The sequence below is a fragment of the Otolemur garnettii genome, unplaced genomic scaffold (genome assembly GCF_000181295.1).
Source record: "Otolemur garnettii isolate 467f Iridium unplaced genomic scaffold, OtoGar3 scaffold00081, whole genome shotgun sequence".
In the NCBI taxonomy this organism is placed as follows: Eukaryota; Metazoa; Chordata; class Mammalia; order Primates; family Galagidae; genus Otolemur; species Otolemur garnettii.
In genome coordinates this window covers 7,140,372-7,149,340 of record NW_003852476.1, presented here as the reverse complement: position 1 = coordinate 7,149,340, position 8,969 = coordinate 7,140,372, and the positions used below count along the sequence as shown (strand labels likewise).

Here is an 8,969-nt window from a genome sequence, read left to right as displayed (position 1 = left end):
GGCGACTCGCAGGCGCACCTGGGGAACGAGACGCCACACCACACCTTACAGAAATGGCCTCTCCTCTCTAAGTCTTTTACTTTGCATGGACTAAGAACACAAACCTGGGAGACATAATTGTAACAGCTAACATTTCTTGAACACACCGTGTGCCAGACTGTTGAAAATACTAATCCTAAGTTCACTCACTCAATTCTTACAAGTCTGTGAGGTAAATAGCATTATTATCCCTATTTTCTAAATGAGAAAAGTTGAATAACTGAGAAACAGAGAAGCCACACACCTAGTCAGTGCTGACACCAGGCTGTGAACCCAGGCAGTCTGGCTCCAGAGCCCGCACTTTAAATCCTACGTTTGCTTGTCACTCGTCACCAGGTTTACTTTTAATACAGTTGTACTGTTTAGCCATTATTTTTCATGTTACTGGCATCTGAAATCATATCTGACTAGGTATAAAAGTAGCTACAGAGAGTTATAGGATTTCACAGCTGAAATGAACAGTTGCAACTCATTTTATCAGCAGGGAAATATGTTCAGATACAAGTGCACAAATAAATATGTAATGAGTTCTACTTGGGGTGAGAATACTTTGTGGTACCAGTGTCACCAATAAAATCCATCTCTGGGCCAGGTACAGTGACTCATGCCTTGGGAAGCTGAGGCAGAAAGATCATTTGAGACTAAGAGTTCAAGATCAGCCTGGGCAGCATAGCAAGACCCTAGTACTAAAAAGAAATTAGCCAGCCATCGTAGTGGGCACCTGTAGTCCCAGCTACTCAGGAGGCTGAGCCAGGAGTATTGCTTGAACCCAGGAGTTCAAGGCTGCAGTGGGCTATGATTGTATCACTGTACTCCAACTTGGACAATAGACAAGACCCTATCTCTAAATAAAATAAAATTTAAAATAAACAAATAAAACTCATCTCCTGACCACAGTTCATAGTTCTTTCAACTTCACTGCAGCTTGTCTTATATGCAAGAAATTGTACCAGGCACTTATAACAAAAAAGATATCAGATGAGAAGCTGGGGAGCTCATTAAGCAGCAGATTCTCCAACCCTAGAGTCCTGAGGAGTTAGCTCTGGGAGAAGCCTGAGGTCCCTGGGAGTATCCATTTACAAAGCTCCGCTCACGATTTGATGCAGATGACCCAAGGAGCACATTTAAACAAACACCACCCTAGGGGTGAGAAATGCTCCCCTGTTACCCAGTGGGCAGATTAGAACATCCACCTGCACTCTGCCAGCAAAGCCAGGGCAGAAAATGAGAAGACAAGGATAAGAAAATAAAGAATTTGATATTTGATGTTCCAAAATAATCTTATAGGAAAACCAAACTACTGATCTTGTCCAACTTCCACTTATATTTTGATGTAGAATTTTCTCCTAATAACAAGGGGTTGGTACAGTAATCTTTTCAGAGCCCATGCATCTAAAGCTCTCTCTCTCTGGCCCTCTGTAATGACAGTACTGCCCCAATGTGCAGGCCGTGCCTCAGGTCGACCTTCAGATTCACTAGTCCTAAAGGCAGAAAGTCACACTTTGTGGTCTTGATTCACTGTTTTTGGTAAATCAGATCTTCTTCATTAAAGGGGGAAAGCACTGGTATGTTCAGAGGGAGATACATCTTTTAGTAGAAAATATTGTCTGGCTGAAGGCCTTCAGCTCCTTAAATTTCCAAGTTTACACCCCTTTTACAGAGTCCTGATAAAGGCTAGCTGGTCAACACCAGAAGAATCGATACTTCAGGCAACGACTTGCTGCCTACAGAAAGTGTCTGCTGAAGAGAAGGCCCAGAGCGAGTTAAAAGTAGAGCTCTTCTTCCCAGACCTACTGGGACCCCGGTCCAGGGAGCCTCCATCTCTGTGCTCTGGTAACATGCAAATCACACCAAGAGCTGGGAGGGAGGGGGGTGTTCTGTTTTGAACTTTAAAACTGATTTCCTCAATGGTCACAATTCCTATTCCTGACATGTTTTGCTTCTAACTAGTGAGCACCTTGCCATTAAAGAGAATGATTTTGAGCCAATTCAGAATCCTAAGATTTAATCAAATTCCCACATTATTTAGTTCAGTGATCACAGTGATGAGCGTCTCTTTTTCACCCCTGGACAATTTGATAGCACAGCCCCCCGAGCATCAGGCGACCCCTTCCCCACCTTTCTCCCCTCTAACAGTCGTGGTGGCATGGCTGAATGCCCCGTATTTTTGGCAGTGCCCTTCTTTGGTTTGGGGAATGTAAGGCTGGTTTTGGTAAATCAGACACCTGTCATGTCTTTTGAAGAAGGGAAGCAGCGTGGGGAGCATGTGGGAGCACCGAGTAAATGGACCACGTTCTTCAGGCTTTGCCACAAACCATCCAACTTCGGAAGAAAAGCATTTTCTCCAGGCCCCAAAGTTCTCCTCTGCCCGGAAACCTCCTCGTCCTGCCCCCACCTCTCCTCATTCACACCTCTAGTCCCAGACGCTGTGGAGGCGACTGCTTCAGAATTCCTTTGATTCCCTCCTGGTACTCACCTGGTGCCCAGCTAGTGAACAAGGCCACACACGACCATAAAATGTCCCATCTAAACAAGAACACTCTAAGGGTGCAAAGGGGTACTACTACTGAATATGCTGGGATTCAGACGTGAGACAGACTCTCCTCGGCCACCTCGAGGGAAGGCCGCCCACCTCGAGGGAAGCACCTCCCCATTGCCTTCCCTGCAGCTGAGGCCCAGCGGAGGGGCAACTGCTGAAGCAGTGCCAGGGCTCTGTCCATGGCTCTGTCCTGGGTTGCCCCCAACCTCTCTCCAGGTGGCCACCATTACACAGACAACCTGCAAAAATTGCCCAAGTAGTTTGGCTCATTTTAATTAAAATCTAATTTCTTCTACCAAAATTTAGTTTATTCTGAAGGAGGTACTACTTAAGGATGCTATAGATGGAGGTGAATTTCTTAGTGAACTAGATCCCAAAGGCATGAAATGGAAGAGACAGGGCACCTGTGAGCCAGGCCACTTGTCTAACACGCCACCAGCAAAGGATGGAGAGGAGCAAAGGCAGAGGTTTGCTGCCACCTGCTGGTACATACTAGTTCTTGCTAACAGGGTAGCGACTGGGCTCAAGGCATTTGGGGGCTTCAGGCTGTCCGTCTCCAGGAAGCCCAGACTCAACTTATACCAGAGCCAGCCCAGAAGACCATTATTTCAAGGAGGTATGGTGACCCTTCTGCACCCTAAGCTTGGAGTAAGGAGAGGGATAACTAGATGATCCAGAGGAGACCCCTGCCCTTGATGAGTTTAAGTGTATTTCACCAGAAGACAGAGAAGTAGAGATATTGAGGGCCGACATATTGTCTAATACATCTTTGTACCTCCCCTTCTCCCCCACCAAAGATCTCAGTCCTTGATATGCTGAAATGATTAGGAACTTACCAAGGAAGATGCATGTTCTAGTCATTTCTCTTCATTCATCTTGAGTAAACACAACAGGGCGGCACCTGTTGCTCAAAGGAGTAGGGCACTGGTACCATATGTAGGAGGTGGGGGGTTCAAACCCAGCCCCAGCCAGAAACAAAAAAAAAAAACAAAAACCACTCAGGAGCTGATCCGAGAGAAATTTAGAGGGTAGGGTTGTTTTTGCCTCTTGCTTCTATGTTCACCATGACCTCTAAACTTTGTCTTTGTTTCTGACATAGCAGGGACCCAGCTATTTCAGAATAAGAGGAAGAAGCCCTGAGGTATCAAATTTTGTAATTTGTACCTTGATCATTGATGCTGTGGCAGGTACTGATGGCTGCATAGCCAGCTTCTCAATCTGCAAGGAATAGATGATTAGCATAAACATTAAGGTATGACCTTGGACTTGACTGCCTACAACCCATCTCTGGTTCCACTTTTTAGTCATAATATGGCCTTAGGCAAAATATCAGTAATAATATCACCTACTTTAGATGGGCGGATACTTTAATAGTGTGAAGGGACATTATAATAAGTATTCCATTATGATTCCAGTGGACAAACAGATTTAAAATATGTAAAGCAGAACAGTGTCTGATAAGTACTCGAGTTATGCATTCATATGCCTATACAGTCATGTGTTTTCACTATACTCTTTCTCCCAGGTACCTACAAAGAGATAATCAGGATAACCTAAAGTCACTACTGAGGATTCAGTGAGTTCATATTAACTGTCCAATAGTCATCTTTAGGATGATTCATTAAGTTGTTGATATGCTCTCTATTTTTCGGGTATAGTCATCTAATGTGATAATCTCCCTCTTAGGAGTGCTTTTGCAGTGTCCCATAGGTTTTGGTATCTTGTGTCTTCATTGTTGTTATGCTCGAGGAAGTTAATGATTTCCTTTTGTATCTCTTCCTGCACCCAACTGTCATTCAACAGAAGGTTGTTTCCATGCCTTTCTGTGGGGATGACAATTTTTGTTGGAGTTGAGTTCCACTTTTACTGCCTTGTGGTCTGAGAAGGAGAAGGTACAGGTATAACTTCTATGTTTTTTATTTTGTTGAGGTTTGATTTGTGTCCTAGGATATGGTCTATTTGAGAGACTGTTCCATGGGCTGACGAGAAGAACATAGATTCCTTAGCTTTGGGATGGAGGGGTCTGTATTTGTCTATTAAGCACAGTTGTTCTAGGGTCACATTTAAGTCCCTTGTGTCTTTGTACAGTTTCTGTTTAGAGGATTTGTCCAGCTTTATAAGAGGATTGTTAAAGTCCCCTAACTATTATGGTATTATAGGATGTCATATTGCTCAGATCAATTAAGGTCTGTTTCATAAATCTGGGAACATTTACGTTGGGTGAATAAATGTTTAGAATTGAAATATTCTCTTGTTGTATTGTTCCCTTGACCAGTATGAAGTAACCATCTTTGTCTTTTTTGACTTTAAAAATATGGAACGCTTTACAAATTTGCATATCATCCTTGTGCAGGGACTGTGCTAATCTTCTCTGCATTGTTCCAATTTTAGTACATGTGCTGCTGAAGTGAGCACTGAGACATACTTTCCATGGCTGTAGCAATATTTCCAAGGAGTCAGTTACTGGAAATGGGGAAGTGCTGGATTCTGATTTCTCATTCTTACCATAAAGAGGAGTTAGTGTGGCACTGAAAAGATAAGTCATCCTACTCATTTGTTTAACATAATTCAGGACAAGGGAAAAAGTCAGTATCAATTTCTATTGAGCAAGAATTTTCAGTTCAATAGTAAGAAGTCAAAAGTGTCCACTAATGAATCACTCCATCTAACCTGGTCGGTAAAGAATCTTGACTTGTGACAGAAAAGGAAATCTCAGGACAACATTTCTTTCCTGACCTACATAGAGGCTAGTTAATCACCTGAATAACTGTCCTGCACATCACCAAAGAACCCCTCAGAAACTGCTCTTCAGCAGTTGGCTCTGAGCCAAGACGCCACCTGTCACAATGTGGTTGTTAGAGGTTAGGACAAAGGAGACTGAGTCTCTTGGATCCAGCACTATTTCTTGTAGAGAACATGGGAAAAGATGTGGACGAAAAAATACTTCAATGAAAGAGAAAGGAAGGAGGGCTTGAACTCTTCTCTCCATCTCACTGATTAGCACAGCCACTGCTCGCCATCCTGGTAGGGTTCGGCTGTGACACCATAGTGGTTTGGGGGGGATGTGACCCTGTTAAGTCCACTGAGGTTTCCTATTCTAGATGAGTCCACTTTCTAAAAATTCTTCCCTATCTCCTAATTATTGCCCCTTAATTATAGAAAAAAGAATGTATAAAATAGGGATACGCTAATCACATGAGCAATTAGAGAAGGGGTCTATACTGACTTTTCCTTTGAGATCCACAATCCAAGCAATTTATGGATCTGATAGGCCAGGGTGTTGTTCCTCCTTCTGGTGGGCATGTCATTAATGGCAGCAGGAAGGGAAGGCACATGTGGCTGCTAAACCTGATGGGACCTCACAGGAAAACCATGTGAAAGGGACTTAAAGGAACACTAAAAAGGAAGGAATTTTCTGCTCTGTAACAGTTGGCAGTGAATGGCAAATTCTATAATGAGACACCATTAACAAGTTCACAGTGACATTAATTCAGTGAACCACCCAAGGAGGTCACTAATAGCAGAGGGGGAGACTGGTTGCTTGGTGTCTTTTACCTGACACAGAAGGACTCCTACAGAAAATAGATTTCTGGTCCAATTCAGACAAGGATCAAAAGGCTACAGGCAGGAGCAAGAGTACTCCCTGGGAAGGGGAGAGAAGCATATTTATGGCACATCAAGCCTGTGTGCATGGGTAACTAAGCCACATGCCCTACATTCATCCCCTGAGAAGGCTATTTTTGCCCACATGTCCCTATCAGACCTAGAATTTCTCTCAGCTTCTGTTCCTGCATTTACTCATTTGAAGCAACAGTTGTGCAAGATACTATGCTAGAAATTCAGCCAGATCACACCCTTAACTATCTCATAACCTAATTACTCCATAAATAATTCAATTTTTTAAATAATATAATTCCTATAATGGAGATATGAAAGTATACATACCACAGAAAGAGAGGGACAGAGGGAAGGAGGACTGACCACAGACAAGTCCTCAGAAGATGTCCCCAGTACAGGAAGGAATGTTGGAGCTATTTAGGAGGAACAAATTCTGTGACCATCCTCAACATTTTCCTATTTCTTCTCTGTGTGAATCTTAGTTGAAAGCAATCAATTCCAAATGATCCCTAGTAACTTAGCCAACATAAAAGAATGAAAACAGAGGCCTTGCAAAGCTCCTTTCATGACCATTATCAGTGGTGGCTGTCACTGAATTCAGTGAGCTGATGTAGAGAACTTCAGTCCTCATGACTGGCCCACATGCTACTGGACAGGAACATGGGTAGAGGTTGGGAGTTACAGGCTTTGTAATTAGGATGCCTGTGAGAGATGTATAACCATGATGCTGAGACATTCAGCACAATGTCTGGCACATAAGTAGCACTTAAATATCATATTTATATTATCAAAATTATCTGAAGGTATATTTGATAATTATAGTCAGATGTGTACATACATATTTATAAATTTTACTATCAAGATGTTTAACTCTATTCTCAATTAATGTGCATGGTCTAAATTGTCCTCTAAAGAGGCACAAGTTGGCTGACTGGATACAAAAACTCAGGCCAGATATCTGTTGCATACAAGAATCTCATCTAACCTTAAAAGGTAAATATAGACTCAGGGTGAAGGGATGGTCATCTATATTTCAGGCAAATGGAAATCAGAAAAAAGAAGGTGTTGCAATTTTATTCACAGATACAATAGGCTTTAAACCAACAAAAGGAAAGATAAGAGTGGTCACTTCATATTTGTTAAGGGTGTTAATAGTCAATATGATATTTCAATTATTAACATTTATGTACCCAATCAGAATGCACCTCAATTTATAACAGAGACATTAATGGACATGAGCAACTTGATTTCCTCCAGCTCCATAAAAGTCAAAGATTTTAACACTCCTTTGGCAGTGTTGGATAGATCCTGCAATAAGAAGCTAAGCAAAGAAATTTGAGATTTAAACTTAACCATTCAACGTTTGGATTTAACAGACATATACAGAACATTTTATCCTAACAAAACTGAATACACATTCTTCTCATCAGCCCACAGAATATACTCCAAAATTGATCACATCTTAGGTCACAAGCCTAACCTCAGCAAATTTAAAAGAATAGAAATTATTCCTTGCATCTTCTCAGACCATCATGGAATAAAAGTTGAACTCAGTAACAGGAATCTGCAGATTCATACAAAAACATGGAAGCTAAATAACCTTATCCTAAATGATAGATGGGTCATAGATGAGATTAAGAAGGAAATTACCAAATTTTTGGAACAAAACAATAATGAAGACATGAATCGTCAGAACCTATTGGGATACTGAAAAGGCAGTCCTAAGAGGGAAATTTATAGCACTGCAAGCCTTCCTCAAGAAAACAGAAAGAGAGGAAGTTAACAACCTAATGGGATGTCTCAAGCAACTGGAAAAGGAAGAACATTCCAATCCTAATCACAGCATAAGAAATACTCAAAATTAGAGCAAAATTAAATGAAATTGAAAACAAAAGAGTTATACAACATATCAATAAATCAAAATGTTGGTTTTTTTAAAAGGTGAATGAAATAGATAAAATTTTGCCCAACCTAACAGGAAAATAAAAGTAAAATCTCTAATTTCATCAATCAGAAATGGTAATCATGAAATAACAACAGACTCCTCAGAAATTAAAAAAATCCTTAATGAATATTACAAGAAATTTTATCCTCAGAAATACGAAAATCTGAAGGAAATTGACCAATACTTGAAAGCACACCACCTTCCAAGATGTAGCCAGAATGAAGTGGGAATGTTGAACAGGCCTACATAAAGTTCTGAAATAGCATCAACTAAACAAAATCTCCCTAAAAAGAAAATCCCAGGACCAGATGGCTTCACATCAGAATTCTACCAAACCTTTAAAGAGAAACTAATACCTATATTACTCAACCTTTTCCAAAATATACAAAAAGAAGGAATACTACCCAACACATTCTATGAAGCAAACATCATCTTGATCTCCAAACCAGGAAAAGACCCAACCAGAAAAGAAAATCATAGACCAATATTACTAATGAACATTGATGCAAAAATATTCAAGATCCTAACAAACAGAATCCAGCAACACATCAAACAAATTATATACCACAACCAAGTGGGTTTCATCCCAGGGTCTCAAGTCTGGTTCAAAATACATAAATCTATAAATATAATGCAGCACATAAACAAATTAAAAAACAAAGACCATATGATTCTCTTAATAGATGCAGAAAAAGCTTTTGATAATATCCAGCATCCTTTGATGATCAGAACACTTAAGAAAATGGGTATAGAAGAGACATTTCTTTAACTGATAGAGGCCATCTACAGTAAACCCACAGCCAATATTGTATTGAATGGAGTTAAGTT

At 40.8% G+C, this 8,969-nt stretch overlaps 1 non-coding gene across 1 annotated transcript; it reads right to left on the bottom strand.

Annotated features, from left to right (window-relative positions):
* Positions 1-4,886: 4,886 nt before the first annotated feature.
* LOC111726808 lies at positions 4,887-4,993 on the bottom strand. Its single transcript, XR_002774502.1, has one exon. It is a non-coding gene; the product is annotated as a U6 spliceosomal RNA (small nuclear RNA).
* Between the last annotated feature and the right edge of the window lie 3,976 nt (positions 4,994-8,969).